The sequence below is a fragment of the Barbus barbus genome (assembly GCF_936440315.1).
Source record: "Barbus barbus genome assembly, chromosome: 9".
Taxonomy (NCBI): Eukaryota; Metazoa; Chordata; class Actinopteri; order Cypriniformes; family Cyprinidae; genus Barbus; species Barbus barbus.
In genome coordinates, this window is record NC_136737.1 from 33,905,222 (window position 1) to 33,922,979 (window position 17,758).

Genomic DNA, 17,758 nt, shown 5'->3' on the forward strand with positions numbered 1-17,758 from the left:
CCTGCACTTCACATCCCCTGCACAGCCTGGAACATAACATGTATTTCCATGATCTGCCATTTTCGCTATTGTCCTCACTTGTTTCTTTACAATACCTGCAGATTTTCTGACGATTCGGCTGTGCAGGTCCAGCTGGCCTAGAACATGGGCTGGTATATGCAAATTAAGGCATTCCCCTAGCGCCCTCTACAGGACGCAACGTCTCATTCCATATTCTCAGGGAACCATGGTAGCCTGAAACATTGTACTTTAATAAAACCATGGTTCAGGGATAGCACAGGGGTCTCGAACTTACTCCAACACGCCTGCCAGGATGTTTTATATATGAGACCCGTGGGCTATATGTATGTATGTGTATATATTTATAGTGGGGAAGTCGTGGCCTAATGGTTAGAGAGTCTCAGGTCCGGCAGGAATTGTCAGTGGGGGGAGTGAATGTACAGCGCTCTCTTCCGGACCCCCGGCACCAAACCCCAAGCTGGTCCCCGGGCGGCACAGCATAAACGGCTGCCCACTGCTCCGGGTGTGTGTTCACGGTGTGTGTGTGCACTTAGGATGGTTAAATGCAGAGCACTAATTCTGAGTATGGGTTACCATACTTGGCCACATGTCACGTCACTTTTACACTTCATTTTTTTGTATTTGTCACTTTGTCTATTTTTTCTTTTCATAGATGGTGAATTGTATTACCTTCGCCACAAAGGCACAAAACAACAGATTAAAGTAGAAGTTGTGTGTGGGGCAGAACAGGCAAACAACATTTTCAAGGAGTTCCATGCAAGCAGCCTCGGAGCTCACTCTGGACAAAGAAACAACAAAAACAAGCACGAAACGCAATATTGTTTATAAGATTTTACTGGCCTGGCATGTCAAAGGACATAATAACATGTACAGAATTACTACTTTTGCAATATGATAAAATGCCAATAATTTCCAACATTGTACTGTTTTGACCTCAGGTGTGGACCATGTCAGCCCAGCAGATCATCAGTGAAGGAGCAAATGCACTCCAACTGTGGTATGCCTTTCCATCACACATTTATTCATCATTATTGTTTAGAATTTAATTAGAAATCACAATTAAGTTATAGAATTAAATAAGAACAGTTTGATCATTCCCAAAAAGACTTGATTTATACTTCTTAAAATTGCAGTACATTATTTTGTTTCTATTTAATTAACTCCATGTTAAAAAGCCTTTAGAGCTTGTGGGGTGGATCTCATTAGCAAATTAGCATTGATGGACAATGGCAACCAATACATTTATGTTATCATTGATTATATGACCAAGTGGCCCCAGGCTTATCCCTTGAAATGAAATGCTGCCAGGGAGGTTGCAGATTGCCTGTTACAATTTGTGCATCAGGTTGAGGCACCTAAGAGAGTCCTCACAGACCAGGGAAAAGAGTTTGAAAACACACATAAAAAAATTCATAATAAATTATTAAACTTTTTGGCAACTTTTTTTTCAATATCCACACCTTTCATCTTTTCCCTGAGAACTTTAACAAACTGTTATCTCTTATAAAATTGCAGCTGAACAGTCATATCTGCAAAGTTCTAAACATTAAATGGCCATTGTGCACAAATAGAGGAGGATGATAGAAATGCAAAATTCATGGGTTCAGTTCCTAACGAATGCACATAATGATTATGTGCACACTAAATGCACTATTATTTGATTGGGATAAAAATGTCTACCAGATGCATGAATGTAAAGGCTCTTTCCTAACTGCTTTGAAACTGAAAATAATGTTATTATATTGCCAGATCCCTTTGCAAGCTTGTGAAAGACAAGCCCAATGACTGGGACAAGCACCTGGATGCCGTCATGTTTGGGCTTCACACAAAGCAGCAGATGACAACAAAGTACTCGCTGTACTTTTTAATGTTTGGAAGAGAGGCCCATTACCCTTCCAAAATACCTGAGTACTATTGAGTAACTGCAGATTGACTGCAGATAGACTTTATTCCAATAATTATCGTTAATGATAAGTAGGTTGGACTTTTTTAACAGTATTGTCCTGCACTTTTTTCAGATTGACAAGAGTGTGGAGGGCATATTGTCAGTTGAGGAATTAACTGAATTGGATATTGCCATCAGTGAGGTTTTGACTGAGGATCATGCAAATACCAGAGCTTCACAAGAAAGGGTGACCAAACAACAAAAGAAAGACAAACAAAACAAAATACAAGAAAGCGCTGAACAAATTCAGAGTGGGGGACAGAGTGTGGAGACAAAATATAAGGAGCCAATAACGAAAGGGTGGCAAACTGGAGGCAAACTTTCTTGGACCCTATACAATAACTTTATCAGAACTGTTTCCTACCTGCCCCTCACCAGCATCTCCGCCACCAGTGCCATCACTGCTGTAAGGAAATTAGTTCAAGTTCATAGGGGAATCCAATCCAAAGATTCTGAACCATCGTGATTAAAACTGATAACACTTGATGAACTATTCGTCCAGCAAAATGTTAAAATCAGTATATCTTAACAATTTGGATTTATATTATTCCCTTGGCCAAAGGTTATAGGTGCTAGTGATATTTTATTAACTATGAGCTAGAGAACAAAATCTGGGCATGAGGTTAGCTTAAACACATAACACAAGTCACTTCTCTTTGTAATGAAACATGAAGTTTATTGTTACACTACTCTAATGTACATGACACTAAACTTCTAAAAGCACACATACACACACAGTTGAGAGGATGAGAGTTACTGAGTTTGAATGAATTCTGAAATGTCTGTTCAAAAACTTGTGACTGGTAGCGTATATTTAAAATTGAATATAAATGTATGAAAGTGTTTCATTGACAAAAAAAAAACATAGTCCTTGTTGATAAAATCATTGAATTACTGCATTAAGCGATCAGCAGATATCTGGGAGGATCTGTGCTGGAGCCTTTTTCAGATACAACGTCCTTTGTACTGTTGTTTATTCTACTTTATTTATGGTAAACCAATCAAGGAAGAACTCTGAAGGTTCTGTTCTTTAAAGACATCCAGATGTTCTTCTCAAATCTGTCCTTGTTTTATGGGTCGGTTATTCTCTAGACAGAGAGGCGTCAGTAGGCTTGGTCAATTTAGGACTGGAAGGGAAGGGAAAGCTCCTCAGGAATGTGATGTCCTGTTAATAGTTGTGTGTGTTCTTGTTTGAGAAGGTTCTACACCCGTTTGATTTGATTTGATTCGTAAAAAACCGTTATGCGACTGAATAAATGCACTTCTTGTAAAGAGAGAAAATGACAGAAACAGCAGTTGTGAGTGGGATGGCCAACCCTAGCCCCGCCCCTGCGTTAAATATTTTTTAATGCGTTACACTGAAAAAATGTATCGCATACGTTAACGCGCTAATTTTGACACTGATTTTTTTTAATTTTGCTGAATATATTTCCACAGCTTCATTATTCAAAAAATACACTGTCTGTATCTGCAATGATCACAGCTGTGTTGATTTTGCAATTACTTTCTCTCTTTTCTAATGATATCTCATATTTTTTGTGAATTTAGCAATGATTAACTCAGGTATCACACTTAACTCACATAGCACACATTTATCCACGTGTAAACATTAAGCAGCAAGACTGACGACACACCAATCAGAATCACAGGATAGCAGTACATACTGCCACAGTGATCATGAGGCGGTGACCTCTGACCGCCTTGACCTCCCCCAGAACTACGTTCAGGTAGTTTCACACACACACAGAGAACAACAATACACGAGACATGAAGAAACCAGTGAATTCATGAACCGTGACAGTAAACATAAAGAAGTTTTTAGCTACTAGCTATATCGCATGTGAGGATCCTGCAGGTGATGGATCGTTTATAGCCTGATCTCCTAAAAGGGTCTATATGCTTTTATGATAACTCTCTCTCTCTCTATCCCTCTCTCACACACACACGCTCAAACTGCCTGGTCTTTAGCCTGCACTGACTTCAAAAGAATCTTTTCTTTCATCACATATTCTAGATAAAACATTATGAAATAGGTTTTGAGACTTTCATGTTCTCACGGAGCACTGGTGCTGTTTTTGGTGATCTTCCTCATTCACTTTCAATGGCTGGCCATTTTTGACAAGTATGACTTTGTGCAATTTTGTACAAAATAAAAGCATTTAAAAGCAAACTTCCCAATTACACATTAAAGCACACTAGTGTGATAAACAGTGCACATTTTCATTTTTTTTTTTTATCTCATATTGTGAAAATGATTCAATTATTCAATAAATAAAAAATAAAAAAAATCTCACTCAAAAAATGAGGTACCTACTCTCAGATAAATGAGGCCTACTATTAATCCGATGCAAATAGAAACACAAAACCAGTCCTAAATGAAAGAAAACAAGTTGACAAAAAGATTGAATCCAATATTTGGTGATAATATAGCATAATGACAGATTTATAAGCAGTTGTTTGGAGTCTGGTCATTTTTGACCGGGAACACAAACAAGTGTGACTAGGTGAAATAAAACCCACAAAATATTACGAAAATTCAAAAAAAAAAAATTCTGAGAAGTATTTATATCCTGTATGAACAAAGTCAGTAAATTATTGCACAACTTATAATTGCATACAAGATCAGGGGAAGATGGTTGTATCTTTAACAATCATAATGACAAAAATATAAAAAAGGAAAACATACATATAATGGATTTGCGTACATCAAAGTATGAGATTACATACAATGACAAGGTTAAATATCTTTGAATAATCATAATATTCATATGATCATAATGCATCAAAAATGACATTTTTGTTGTTGTTGTCGTTATTATAAGCCTGAGGGATGAAACGAGACTTAAATTAAAAAAGAAACATCAAAATATTTACAGATTTAAACCTGAATTAAACCTGTCGCTTGTATCTTTTGAGTTGTTGCGCTTGTTATAACGTCATAAATCACATGATAAAGTCAATATGGCAGATCACATTCATACTCAACGAGATTTAGCTGTAGAGTACGTACTCTTTTAGCGCTCGTTAAGTACTTATTGAAATTATGTACCTACTCATTGAGTATGCGGTTTCGAACACAGCCTGTGTGTGCCAATAGGCGTGTTGAAGTCAAACGCGCCTACTCTTATCCAGTGAGACTGATCGGGCAAAGGATTATGGGGAATGTAGTCTGGAGGGGAGTGCCCTCTTGTGGAGCTCATGGGCACTCCAGCTGGTGATCATAACAGATAGGCTAGAAAAAACTTCTACCTTCTTGAATACATTTCCTATAGCATGCTCTAAATAGTGACGCAATTGGAGGTATCTTGTAAAAGTCTTGGTTCTCTAGCCCATGGTTTCCTTTAAGCATCTGAAAGCTCTTAAATTTCCCCTTGTTCGTTAATGTCCAATAGGCAGTTAAGTATCATGATGTTTCATTCTGCAGGTTCTGGATCTCTCAACTTCTCTCTGTTCTCTCCTTCTGCTTTCATTTCATTTCTGGTAGTTCTGCCAAAAAATAACATTTAATTTTTAATAGACATGATGTGGGATTAACAATAAATATTTCAGATTCTGCACAAGTGACATTGATGATGTAACTCAAGATCTTCAAACTGCACAGGATAACATGGATCAGGTTTTGTAAAAGACACAGCAACACACTATTTTTCGTTAATTGTTTTTAATGATCAAAACAAAATTAAATTAAGCAGGGCTGTTAACTAATTGATGAAATGAATAACATGCAGGTGTCAGAAATAGAAATCTACACAGTGCTGCTTTGTATTCATCTGTTTCAGTCATGTGACGCTGGCGGGAAAAAGTATGGAAGCCTGTTTCAGCCATAGTCGGGAAAAAATCGATTCACATATGAATTGCGATTCAATCTTCTAGCTATTCGCATTGATTCAGAAATAAAAAAATAATAATTTCTAGTTAATAATAATAATAATAACGGAGTGTCTATTTACACTAAGTGCAAATAGCCCGCCTTGTTGGCAGAGGCTATTTACACTAACTCCGCCCACTAACATGTGATTGGGTTAGTCAACACTGAAAAAAGATGCTCATTCAACGTTAGGTTCAGTGGCGTAGATGGTAAGGCGCATGCTTTTTCACGCGATCGACTCGAGTTCAAACCCAACTTTTGCCTAACTTTTCAAATCTCATATCGCATCGGAAAGGCCTTTCTTTTCAATAAAAATGAAGAAAATTATTGTTAAATGAGATGATTAGTTTAGTAATTGAGTGATGATTGAGCATTAATGAAGAACACCTGCTGTTAACAAACTGAAACGACAAAAGACGAGATGAGCAGAAATACAAGATTCACGCGATCGACTCAAGTTTTTGCCTAACTTTTTTCCTCCCTTTTCAAATCTCATATCGCATCGGCCTTTATTTTCAATAAAAATGAAGAAAATTATTGTTAAATGAGATTGAGTTTAGTAATTGAGTGATGATTGAGCATTGATTGAGCATTAATGAAGAACACCTGCTGTTAACAAACTGAACCATTGAAAGAAAAAAAAAAATAGACGAGACGAGCAGAAATACAAGAACTACAACTGACTTCAGTCACAGCCTTAGATGAAATCAACACAAGATAAAAGAAGACATTAAATGTCTCAAGATCTCAGCAGAGGATGATTAAACAACTCCACAAACAGCATCACCAGCTTCACTCGTTACTAACCAGACTGACTTTAGATGATGTTTTAGTTTTGTTTGCATTACCATCATCAAGATCAGTGTTTGCTTTAGTTGGGCTCTTGACCCTTGACTTAAAACATCACAACTACTTTGGCTGCTATAACTGTGTGTTTTACTGTGTAATAATAATATGATGTTGTCAAACAAAAAAGGTGGAAATCAACTGTGAGCCAGTGCAGCACCAGGACAGTTTATCGCACACCTCACAAATAATATTATATTAATATGATCTTTTGATTAGTGGTGGTTAAATCAGGCCTTTAAATGAAACACTGAGACTTTCCTCTGACTGTTTCGGGAAACATTAAATGCTTCGAGAGTATCAGAAACAGCGCTATCTGGTGGCTAGTAAAAATTAAAGCAGCCAAAAGCCAATGAAAGAAGGTCAGACGTACAAAACAATTCATGTTACATGCACAAATAAAAACCTAACAGTGTGTTTGTGTTTATTGAATTTCTCTCTTTGATCAGTTCACTTACCCATTAAACTGTGGCATGTAATGACAGTATGAATATAAGTGTGATGTAACAGAAGAATATTAGGTACCACTTTATCATAAGTGGCCTTAACTACTATGTACTTGTACCAACAAATAAGTACAATGAACGTATTGTGTTCATATTGTATTGTAAAACACTTTTGCTGCTATTGAGGTGTGATACGGGTAAGGTTAGGGACCAGTTTGCTGGTATGGGTAGGTTTAAGGGCGGGTTAAGCTGTAAAGGATGGGTCAACAGTGTAATTATCAATATAATTACAGATGTAATTACATATAGGTATTTTTTTTAATATAAGTACAATGTAAAAACTTTAATGTACACAATAAATGCATTGTACCAAATTATTAATTAAAATGTAAGTACATAGTAGTTCAGGCCAACTAATATAAAGGGACCAACTATTGTACAGTATATTAATTGCATATGACATATTTTATTTTCTGAAATATTTTGTATTCTGTGCATTACTTGTATGACTGGGGAGTAAGTCTGAATGAAGCTACAATAAACCAGATTTTTTTTTTTTTTTTAACTATAGAGACGCTGGTCTTTATTTTGATGTATTGCATGTTCAGATATTCATATAACAAAATATTCTGGGGCAATGAAACTTTAAATGCTCAAAAATGCTGGTGGTGGCTGGCAACATTTTTCAAAAATGCTGACAGGGAAAGAGTTCATTAGAACTCAATACCTCATAACAATGTGAGACTTTTGAAGCAGATACCAAGCAAGCAACAAAATGGCCTGTTGCTCTTCACAGCTCTTCCACAGAAGACACCTTGTTTCTAAGCACATCAACATGAACTACTAACTGTGATCTCAGGCTGTGGTGATCTGGTTTCTCCACTGCATGGCTCCTCATGTGTATCTTCAGGTGACTTTTAAAAGAGAAACTCTTTCCGCACTGATCACACGTGTGTGGCTTCTCTCTGCTGTGGATCTTCTCATGTGCTTTCAGATTTCCTAACTGACTGAATGTCTTATCACAGTGTGAACACTTGTGAGGTTTCTCTCCAGTGTGAATCCTCTGGTGCAGTTTTAAACTGTATGCTGAAGTAAAAGTTTTCCCACACTCAAAGCACATATAATCTCTCACATCACGATGTATTTTCTGATGTACTTTTAAACTTCGCAGCCATGAAAAACTCCTTGCACACACAGAACATGAATGCGGCTTCTCCTTCGTATGAACAGTCAGGTGTTCCTTCAGGTTTGATGACTGAAGAAATGTTTTTCCGCACTGATCACATGCGTGCGGCTTCTCTCAGTGTGGATCCTCATGTGAATATTAAGATTTAGTTTGTATGTGAAACTTTTTTCACACTGACCGCACATGAACGGTTTCTCTCCTGTGTGGATTTTCATGTGATTTTTAAGGTTTATTGATTGCGTGAAGCTCTTCCCGCACTGATCACATGCATAAGGTTTCTCTCCAGTGTGACGTCTCATGTGAAATTCAAGACTTTGCTTGAATGGGAAACTCTTCCCGCACTGATCACATGCGTACAGCTTCTCTCCAGTGTGACCTCTCATGTGAAATTCAAAACTTTGTTTGTATGGGAAACTCTTTCCACACTGAGTGCAGGTAAAAGATTTCTTGGCTCTTTAGTCCTTGAGCGACTCGAAGGTTTTTCTTCAGGTTTGTCATGATGCTCCTCCACTTCACTCAGTTCTTCTCTCTCCTCGCTCTCTTCCATCAGCTCTGAAATGAAAGAAAAAAGTTAAATTTCATTTTTAGTATGCATCTCAATAAATTAGAATGTCGTGGAAAAGTTCATTGAGTAGAAATTAGGTAAATATTTGAATATAATGAGTAAAAATATTTTGAGATAGTGATTTTTGACTTTCATGAGCTGTAAGCTCAAATCATCAAAACTAAAAAAAAAAATAAAAAAAAAACTTTTGAAATGATTACTTTACATGTAATGAATCTAAAATATATGAAGGTTTGACTTTTTGAAATAACTTACAAGAAGTAACTTTTTCACGACATTCTTATTTAATGAGATGCACCTGTACATCACTTGCACAGTTCAAGTAAGAGTGCCCTCCGTAAGTATTTGGAGAGTAAAGACAAAATTGCTCTGTTTGCTCTAGAGTCAAGAAATCTGTAGATATGATTAAAAGATGAGTATGAGACAAAACTACAGTATGACACGTTTTATTATTGGGTGTTTCAGCACATACGTTTTAGCAGCTAAGAAGTTCAGCACTTTTAGAGTTCATCCCTCTATCTGATGTGAGCATAAGTATTGGAGCAGTTGCCTCTCAGGTCTTTCTAAGTGATCAGCTGTGTCCTGTTGCATTCATTCTTCAGATATTAAAAGCAGGGAATGTGTCGTATCAGTTATATCCATTACTTCTGTATTCTGAATCTTGCATTCGATGAATATGTGGGGGCTGACTTTGAGAGAAAAGCAAGCTATATATATATGTGTGTGTGTGTGTGTGTTTTGCTTTAAATCAGGTTTTTATAAAGTCAGCATTTTAGATACCATAGAATTTTCATAATTCTTGTCACCAGTGTCAATATTCAACATCACAAATAACTAACACAAGTCTAAAAAGTGTGTTTTGTATATGTGTTTCTTATTAAAAAAGGTGATTTAGTCAAGAGCAGTATATTAGCAGCTTCTCCTTTAAGACCGAACATCCAGATCCAATATACTGTTACACATGTGTTTTCTTTCCACAGTTGTTCACTTTCACATATGACCTAAATGACTGTGAATTTCGGCATTTCAACCATTCAAGGCCAATAAGGCAACACAAATGCTCACATGTGCTATGAGCATCAGATTGGTCTGTGCACGCAACGCTAACAGCCTCACAGACAGCACGCACATATAGCTCTGTTGTTGGCATTTCAACGCCATTAAAATTACCACAGAGCTTAAAAATGTGTGCAAACGATACATTTTCTCAACCATATAGCGGTTATGCACACAAGTCACAGCAAAGTAACTTGAATGCATAACTGCTATAAAGACTGTAGTCTAAAATCTCCACCGGTTTTCTAGCGTTTCTATCGTTTAATCATATCTTCCAGTATATCTGATATGCATTAATATTCTAATTGCAATTCTGTAAAGTTTGGTGTTTACTGTTTATTACTAAAAGAAATGGCAAAAATCACAATATTGTAAACTATATTGATAAATGTCCAACATTCAGGTAACTTGGATGTAGAAATTTGAAAGCCAGATAAAATATAAATGTAAAGTAAAAAACTGAAATAATTGTCTGATGCTGACACTCAATATGAAAGTTTAGGAAACCTTCCTTTACTGACTATTTGCTTTAAACTATAAGATGAGTACAAACTGTTTCTCTAAATGTGATGAAGTGCTTGAATCTTTCTAACATGATTGTTCTTCAGCATCATGAATGAAGAATAAACACCAACCTGTTTGTTGTTGAGTATCTTGAGTGTGTTTGATTCTGCAGGGCTCTGGATCTCTCATCTTCTCTCTGTCCTCTTTAATAAACTCAGTCTTTGATCAGATTTCAGCTCTTCCTGATGCTCTGATGCTCCTCTTCACTTCTGAACTGATGGACATCTTCCAGCATTACTGAACTGCAGTGGGAGGAGCTTCACTTATGATGGGAGGAGCTTCACTGATGATGAGTTCCAGTGTGGGAGGAGCTTCACTGATGATGGGAGGAGTTTCACTGATGATGAGTTCCAGTGTGGGAGGAGCTTCACTGATGATGGGAGGAGCTTCACTGATGATGAGTTCCAGTGTGGGAGGAGCTTCACTGATGATGGGAGGAGTTTCACTTATGATGAGTTCCAGTGTGGCAGGAGCTTCACTGATGATGGGAGGAGTTTCACTGATGATGAGTTCCAGTGTGGGAGGAGCTTCACTGATGATGAGTTCCAGTGTGGGAGGAGCTTCACTGATGATGAGTTCCAGTGTGGGAGGAGCTACACTGATGATGAGTTCCAGTGTGGGAGGAGCTACACTGATGATGAGTTCCAGATAAAACTAATGGAAAGAAAAACAGTTGAAAGCACACAAATATAAATACATGCAGATATCTGTAAGCAACAAACCCCCTCTGTCTTTTGACACCAATGAAATGAGCTTGAAGTGGCCATTTACAGGAGATCTGAAGACATCAGCATAATAAATGAGGTGAGAACAGGAACTATTGACATGAAATAAAGAGTGTTTTCAGCAGCTCTGTTAATATTGATGAGCCTCAGACCATCAACACTCAGACATTCAGGGTCATTAGCTTGTGTTTGTGCACATTCACAAATCAGTCTGAATCAACAATATAATGGCTTTAATGGGAAGACCAATTTGAAGTAAACTGAACTGTGGGAGTTTTTAATCAGTTTGGTGAAATTTAAAGCGAGTCTCTGTTATCTTGACAATATATTTCTGGTTGAAACAACTTCGCATTAAAGTGGAATTAGTCAATTTAATAATCATGACTGTTAATCGTGGTGTCAACTAGGATTTTCTTTTTTTTACTTGAATTGATAAGCGCAAGCAAATTTCTTACCCCACTGCCTTAACATTTTTAAATAATGAAAAAACAAATTTTTTTCTTTCATTTATTTAACCTGTTAACGTTCACCAGAGCAACCTCGCACTGAAGCGTTTTTCCCCCACTAGTTTAATGTTAATGAATGAATTTAACGTGAAAGAATATCGTTAATCTTGACAAACTATATATCATTCTGAAGGTCTAAGCCTCAAGCATCGACGACAGATCGCTGTTTTCCGAAGGAAAGCTTATAAGGAATGTATTTGCTACATTTGTGTAAGCAGTACACATCAAAACAGGCAGAATAAAAAAGCAGTACGTACCAGATTCATTGTAATAACGAGCCACAAACGCATCCACTGCTGAAATCCCAGTTTAGTTAGAGAGGTAAGGGTCCACAGAACAACATCCAGCGAGCACTTTTAGTCCAGCGAAACAATAACGTTGTAATAAGGATGAATATTCCTCTGTTTACGTTTAATTTATTCGGGAGAGTTATTGTTCGCGTCCGTTATGGAATAAATTACGCTCAAAAACAGCGTCTTGGTGGTAAAAAACAACACGGTGCTGTAGCATACAGTTTTACAAACAGAATGAGACCGTCCACGGAAACAAAAGTCTCAGAAAAGCGGAATATAGTTTATTTGAATTTGGCGCTCCCTCCTGAAAGCGTGACGCACACGCTATGACGCACGCTGTCATCTGAGCGGGGCGTAACTTAGCGATCTGCTTTATCCATAAAAAAATGTTTTTTTTTTTCTTCTACATTTTTTATATGTGTGTGTGTGTGTATTGTGTGGGGAATGTGGCCGTGTCTGCATGATTATAATATGTATGGACGAACATCAGTGTGTTTATTACCGACTCTATGACGGCTATCATTGTGATTCATTGATCAGCTATTACTTTACTTACTTTACTTTTGTCATTTAGCATTTAGCTATTATTGATTATATGGCCCATCTGTATGATTATCATCTGAATGGAAACACATCAGCGTGTGATTACTGACTGTATGACCATGTCTGTCAATATCACTTCATGTCTGGCAATCAGAATACTTCAATATACATACTATATACAAAGCATTTTTTTTCTATTTTTTTTTTCCTTTTTTATTACTCAAATAATTATTTTTGTATTTTTTTTTCCTCAAATAAATCTGTCTATTATTTTATAATTGAAAAACTATGCAGGAACATGTATAATGACTAAAATAGCTTGTATAATTCTGCAATCCATTTGGTGGTTATTTTTCCTCAAACAGGGGGGTGGGGGGACTATAAATAGTTTCAGAAAAAATATTGCAGGAATCTCATTTTTCATGGTATCTTCTTCAAATTTGAAATATAAACTCATGAGACATGTGGCTTTCAATCTATTACTTTTCTGGATTGCTCCAGGACTTATTTCATGTATTTGTATATGAAATAAAAAAACATTCAGTGTGGAAAAATATTTTTCAAGGCACGTCAGTGTCTATAACTTTTAATCTTTTTGAACATTATCAATTTTTTGAACATTATCAACATTATCCTGTGAGGCCCACAATGGGGCCGAAGGTTAACAGGTTAAGAGTCGTCTCGTGTGCAGTTTCAGGGTCTGCATGGAGGGGCTTTCTTCTTTTGCTAGAATGGAAGTGTTCTGTGATGAGGACTGGCGATGCTTTGTTTGTGGCCATTCACTTCTTCCATTATGTAGCAATTCTTGGATGGGGGACCCCGTTCTGCTCAGCGGTGGTGATGCTGATGAGGGCTCCACTTTTCTTGGCTCTAATTCCTTTTCAGGTGGTTTTCCAGAGCATGTATACTAGAGTCTTTGTTTTAAGGTCAGTTTTGGCTTTCTCTAGTAGCTGTTCTGCAGACTGTAGATGTCTTCTCATGTCTTTCTGGGAAGCTTTTAGTTCTCGTTGGTCATGTTCAGCAACTGCAAGGGCTTCTTGGAGCCGTTCAACTTTTCCCTTTGTTTCCTGCTTCACTCTGTCTAGTTCCTTGAGTTCATCCTGGGTTTTCACCTCGAGCTTGTCCGTGCAGCGTGATATGTGCAATAGCTCTCTCAGGAACTCAGTGGTCTGATGCCTGAAATCATCTTGGACTTTCACTGTCAGCTTGTCTATGCGGCTTTGTCAGCTCCTTCTGACGATGGGTGCTGTGCTCGTCGCTTAGGGTTAGCTGGGCTGTAACAGCATAGCTTAGGGAACTGATGGCCTTGTTTAGCTCCCCGTGGTGGTGATTCTGGGTTGAGTCGTGTGTCAGGAGTCTCTTCCGAAACGTGACTATTACTCAGAATATTAAAAGTTCAATGGTCTTGTGAGTGTAGGATTCTATTAATTAATTTCCCACATTATTATTTTATTTTAGCTTTTAGGGAACCACCCTTACGAGTCGATGGTCATCTGATTAATGGATATTAATCAGAACATCCAACTTATACCTTATTAACGACTTGTCCAGCAAGCATTAATATCAGCAAGTTATCTCTTAACAATTTTGTTTATTTTACTCGCGGCCAACGATGAAAATAAACAACTAGTTAACTTAGTTCTCAGGTTTATGAGCTTAGGTAAAACGCGATCTTTTTGGCAAATAATTACGATATGCAAAATCGCATAGCACAGACAAGAGATTTCTTAATAAAATCAAAGTTTATTCACTACTCTAATACACTACTTGACTAGACAACACAAAACAAAAGACATAAACACACACATTCGTTGCAATGAATTGTTCGGATCTGAAGAGAGTCTTAGGTTCTAACTTAATGCTCGTTTTAACCTGAGGGAACTCATAGACAGAGAATTATTTTGTCTTTACTCTTAAACAACAGATAGATATATCACCAGTTTCCAGTAGATTCAAGGGATGTTATCTTACTGTCTGTGCTCCAATCGAGTTCAGTTCTTTGTTCAGGTCGAGACGGACCGCATGCGGATTGGCTGCTCGTGGTTCGTCGTCACTGGATTACTCTTCAGTGGTTGGATGGCTTCGTTCTGACTCGATGAGCTATCAGGAAGTCGATTCAGGTCTTTAGCTTCCGAAGTTAAAGTTCTTTCGAAGTTTAACTGAGTCTTGGTCTCAGTTGCAAGGCTCCACCGTGATGTTTAGAGGCCAGAAGCGCTTTGCAGCGTGAGCAGAACGAGAGACGAGCGAGGCGTGCGTGAGCCTCCTTTTCAGTTTTCAACTCCAACCCGTTTTTTTCAGTTGTGCATCTGTTTTAACGGGCCAATTTGAGATCCGCCTCCGGGCGCTTGATCCAATCGGATTCTTTCCTACGGGGCGTTTGATCCAATCGCAAGTGTTTCTGTGGGCGGAGCCCCGCCCCTGCACAGTTGCGTGTTGTACAGACATTATCTGCGCAGTTATTTTATCACATAAGATACTTATTAAAAACAAACTTCTATTCGTCTTGTAAATATGCATTAATGAAAACAGCTAAGATTTCATTCACACCACAATATTATTATTCATGAAATCAGCTTTCATCCGAAACCAAACAGTAGCCGTTTAACATGCACCAAAATACAAATATCCTTTATATTCAATTTCGTAGTTAAGGCATTGATTAAACGATCCTAAATTCCCAATAAACATATCAATCATGTGAAAATGAACAACTAGTGATCAGGAATATAAAAAAGATTACATGAAAAAGATTACATAAATTCACACAACCAGCACAAATAAATGTCACAAACAAAAACATCCTTTAATATATATGTTGTAACTCTATGGTATATAGTGTTTTTGTTTCAGAGTATAATTTCAGTCGCAGAAACCAGTATAACTTTGTCCCTTTTAAAATCTTTGCACAAAGCATTTTGCTCTGTGTCTAGTAGCGGAGCAGACGGCGCATTCCTGGGAGGTGCTGATAGTTGCGAGGTCGTAAGGTCCCTTCTCTTGGAAAGTTGGGAGTTGTCTTTAGTTATTACTTTTCTTGAATTACTGCGCTTAATGGGATTATATTTTAGGGAGAGTCTCTGGCGTCACATAAATTAGAATCTGGGACATGAGTTCTGTTTTCTTTCAAAATGACCAAACGGGAATTTTCTTCGTTAGATCCTGGTTTTATGGCCCAGGAGATAAGGGGGGGCGGGGGGGGGGGGGGCTTTCAGAGCGATGGGCGCTGGAATGGTAAGCTTTGATCCTTGCTTCAGGAATGTGTTGAAAATAAGTGGGTGTGGTATCCTGATCCCGACCAGGCATTACATGAATAAGACTATGTGTAATGCCTCTTAGCCAGGTGTTCACATCTCCTCCTTGGGCAATGGGGTTTGCAGTCTGTGACATGCTGGCAGACTGGAAAGTGAGGACTGACACAGATCTGTATGGTGTTATAGGCCCATATGTGGTGAAACAGCTAAGTGTCATTTCAGTGATTGTGAACCCAAAGTGGAGTGTGTTGTAGTGGGGCCTTGTGGTTCCAATTTGCTGTTCAGAATTGACAGCAACCTGACATGCTCTGGCATATTTTGCCACATCTTGCTGTATGCCAGCCCTGTATGCCACTTGTTTTAGTGTCTCTTAAATGTCTCCGGTACTGTGGTGTCCAGCACATGGTGTGTTGTGGGCATACATTAACCTGACCCCCCTTTTGTCACTGTGGCACCACAAGCTTTGGCGCAGTGTGGTCATCAGGGACATATTATAGAATGTTGCTCAGCACACGCAGCATGTGTTTGATGTCATGCAGCAGATTGAGATCTGGAGCAGGAGCTAGTTGAGCCGATGTGATAGGGTGGTTGGAGGGGCCAGAGACGTGGCCAAGAATAAGTGTCATTGATCAGTCAGACGTTTTTTTTAGGCAATGCTATCCATGGATAGTCATAAGTTTAGCATCAGGGCTGCGAGTTGGGTACCCTGGAAGTAAAAGTTGGTCTCCTGTTGGTTACGGCTGCCATATCATGGGTGGGTGGGTGGATGGGTCTCAGTTGAGACCATAGCTCTCCACGCAATGCACTTGTGATGTTGTTGCATGTCTGAGACGGGTGTTGGTGCTTGACTGGCTTGTCCTAGCCAAGGAGGTGGCGTGTGAGGCTGAGCTTGGCATCATTTGAGTCTGTGTAAATGAAGAGTTCTCTGATGCAGTTCTTGTGAGCCGATGCGATTTAAAGGGTGTGTGATGGCCCATGGTGTGGCCACACATCAGTAAGCGGTAATGTCTCTCTCTCATGCACATACATGGACCTATACACATGTTTCTTTTATATCACTTTAATTTTGTTCTTCAAATAGGACACAAATTTTGATGTCATTTTCACACTTTATTATAATCACAGTGCTTCGCGTCTAATTGGGAGTGCACACCATTTAGTTCGCTGTTCTGTGTATTTTTGTTAATACTGTTTTCCTTGAGTTGAGGTTACCGGACAGTGGGCTCTGCGGAGGTCCTCAAGCTTCCATTGGGTGTTCCGGGAATCTAAAGGACCATTGCATTGGTTCCGCCGCTCTTTTTAGTTCTGCTTGTAGGCACCAATGGGCAGAGGGAGAACTGATGTGGTTTAGTTTAAGATTGTGTTTAATTCTTTACTACTTTAATGGTATTTGATTTTGGATCTAGTTAAAATGTATATTTGATCTGTCGGTAAAGCTTTTAAGTAGTTGGATGGTTTGAATGTTGTATTCTGTAAATTGTTGGTTTTGTTTCCCCCTTCTGTGTGTAATATGGACTAGTCCAATTGTATAAATGTGGATCTGTTGTGTTATTTGGAGTCAGTTCGTTTGGTTAGCACATGTTTGGTTATTTAAGTTTAGTTTTGTTTTGACCATTCTGTTAATAGGCTTAGTTATTTGATTTGATTATTTGTGAATTTAGAGTTTTTTTTGTTTTCTTTCCAAATGTGAACTGGTTTTGGACTTATTAAAGTGATCTAATTTTTGGGAAACTTATTCTTTTTTTATGCCTTTCGTTTTACTTCAGCCCGGTCCTCACAGGGTGATCAGGATGGCTGTCACTTGTACTGTGATGACTGGGAGTCCAGTTTGAGGTGTTGCTGTGGGAGAGGTTTGCTGTTAACCCACAAACACTTGCTCTGGACTAGAGGGTGACACGGGAGTGAATTTTCAAACCTCTCCCGTCCCACTCCCACAAAAAAAATCC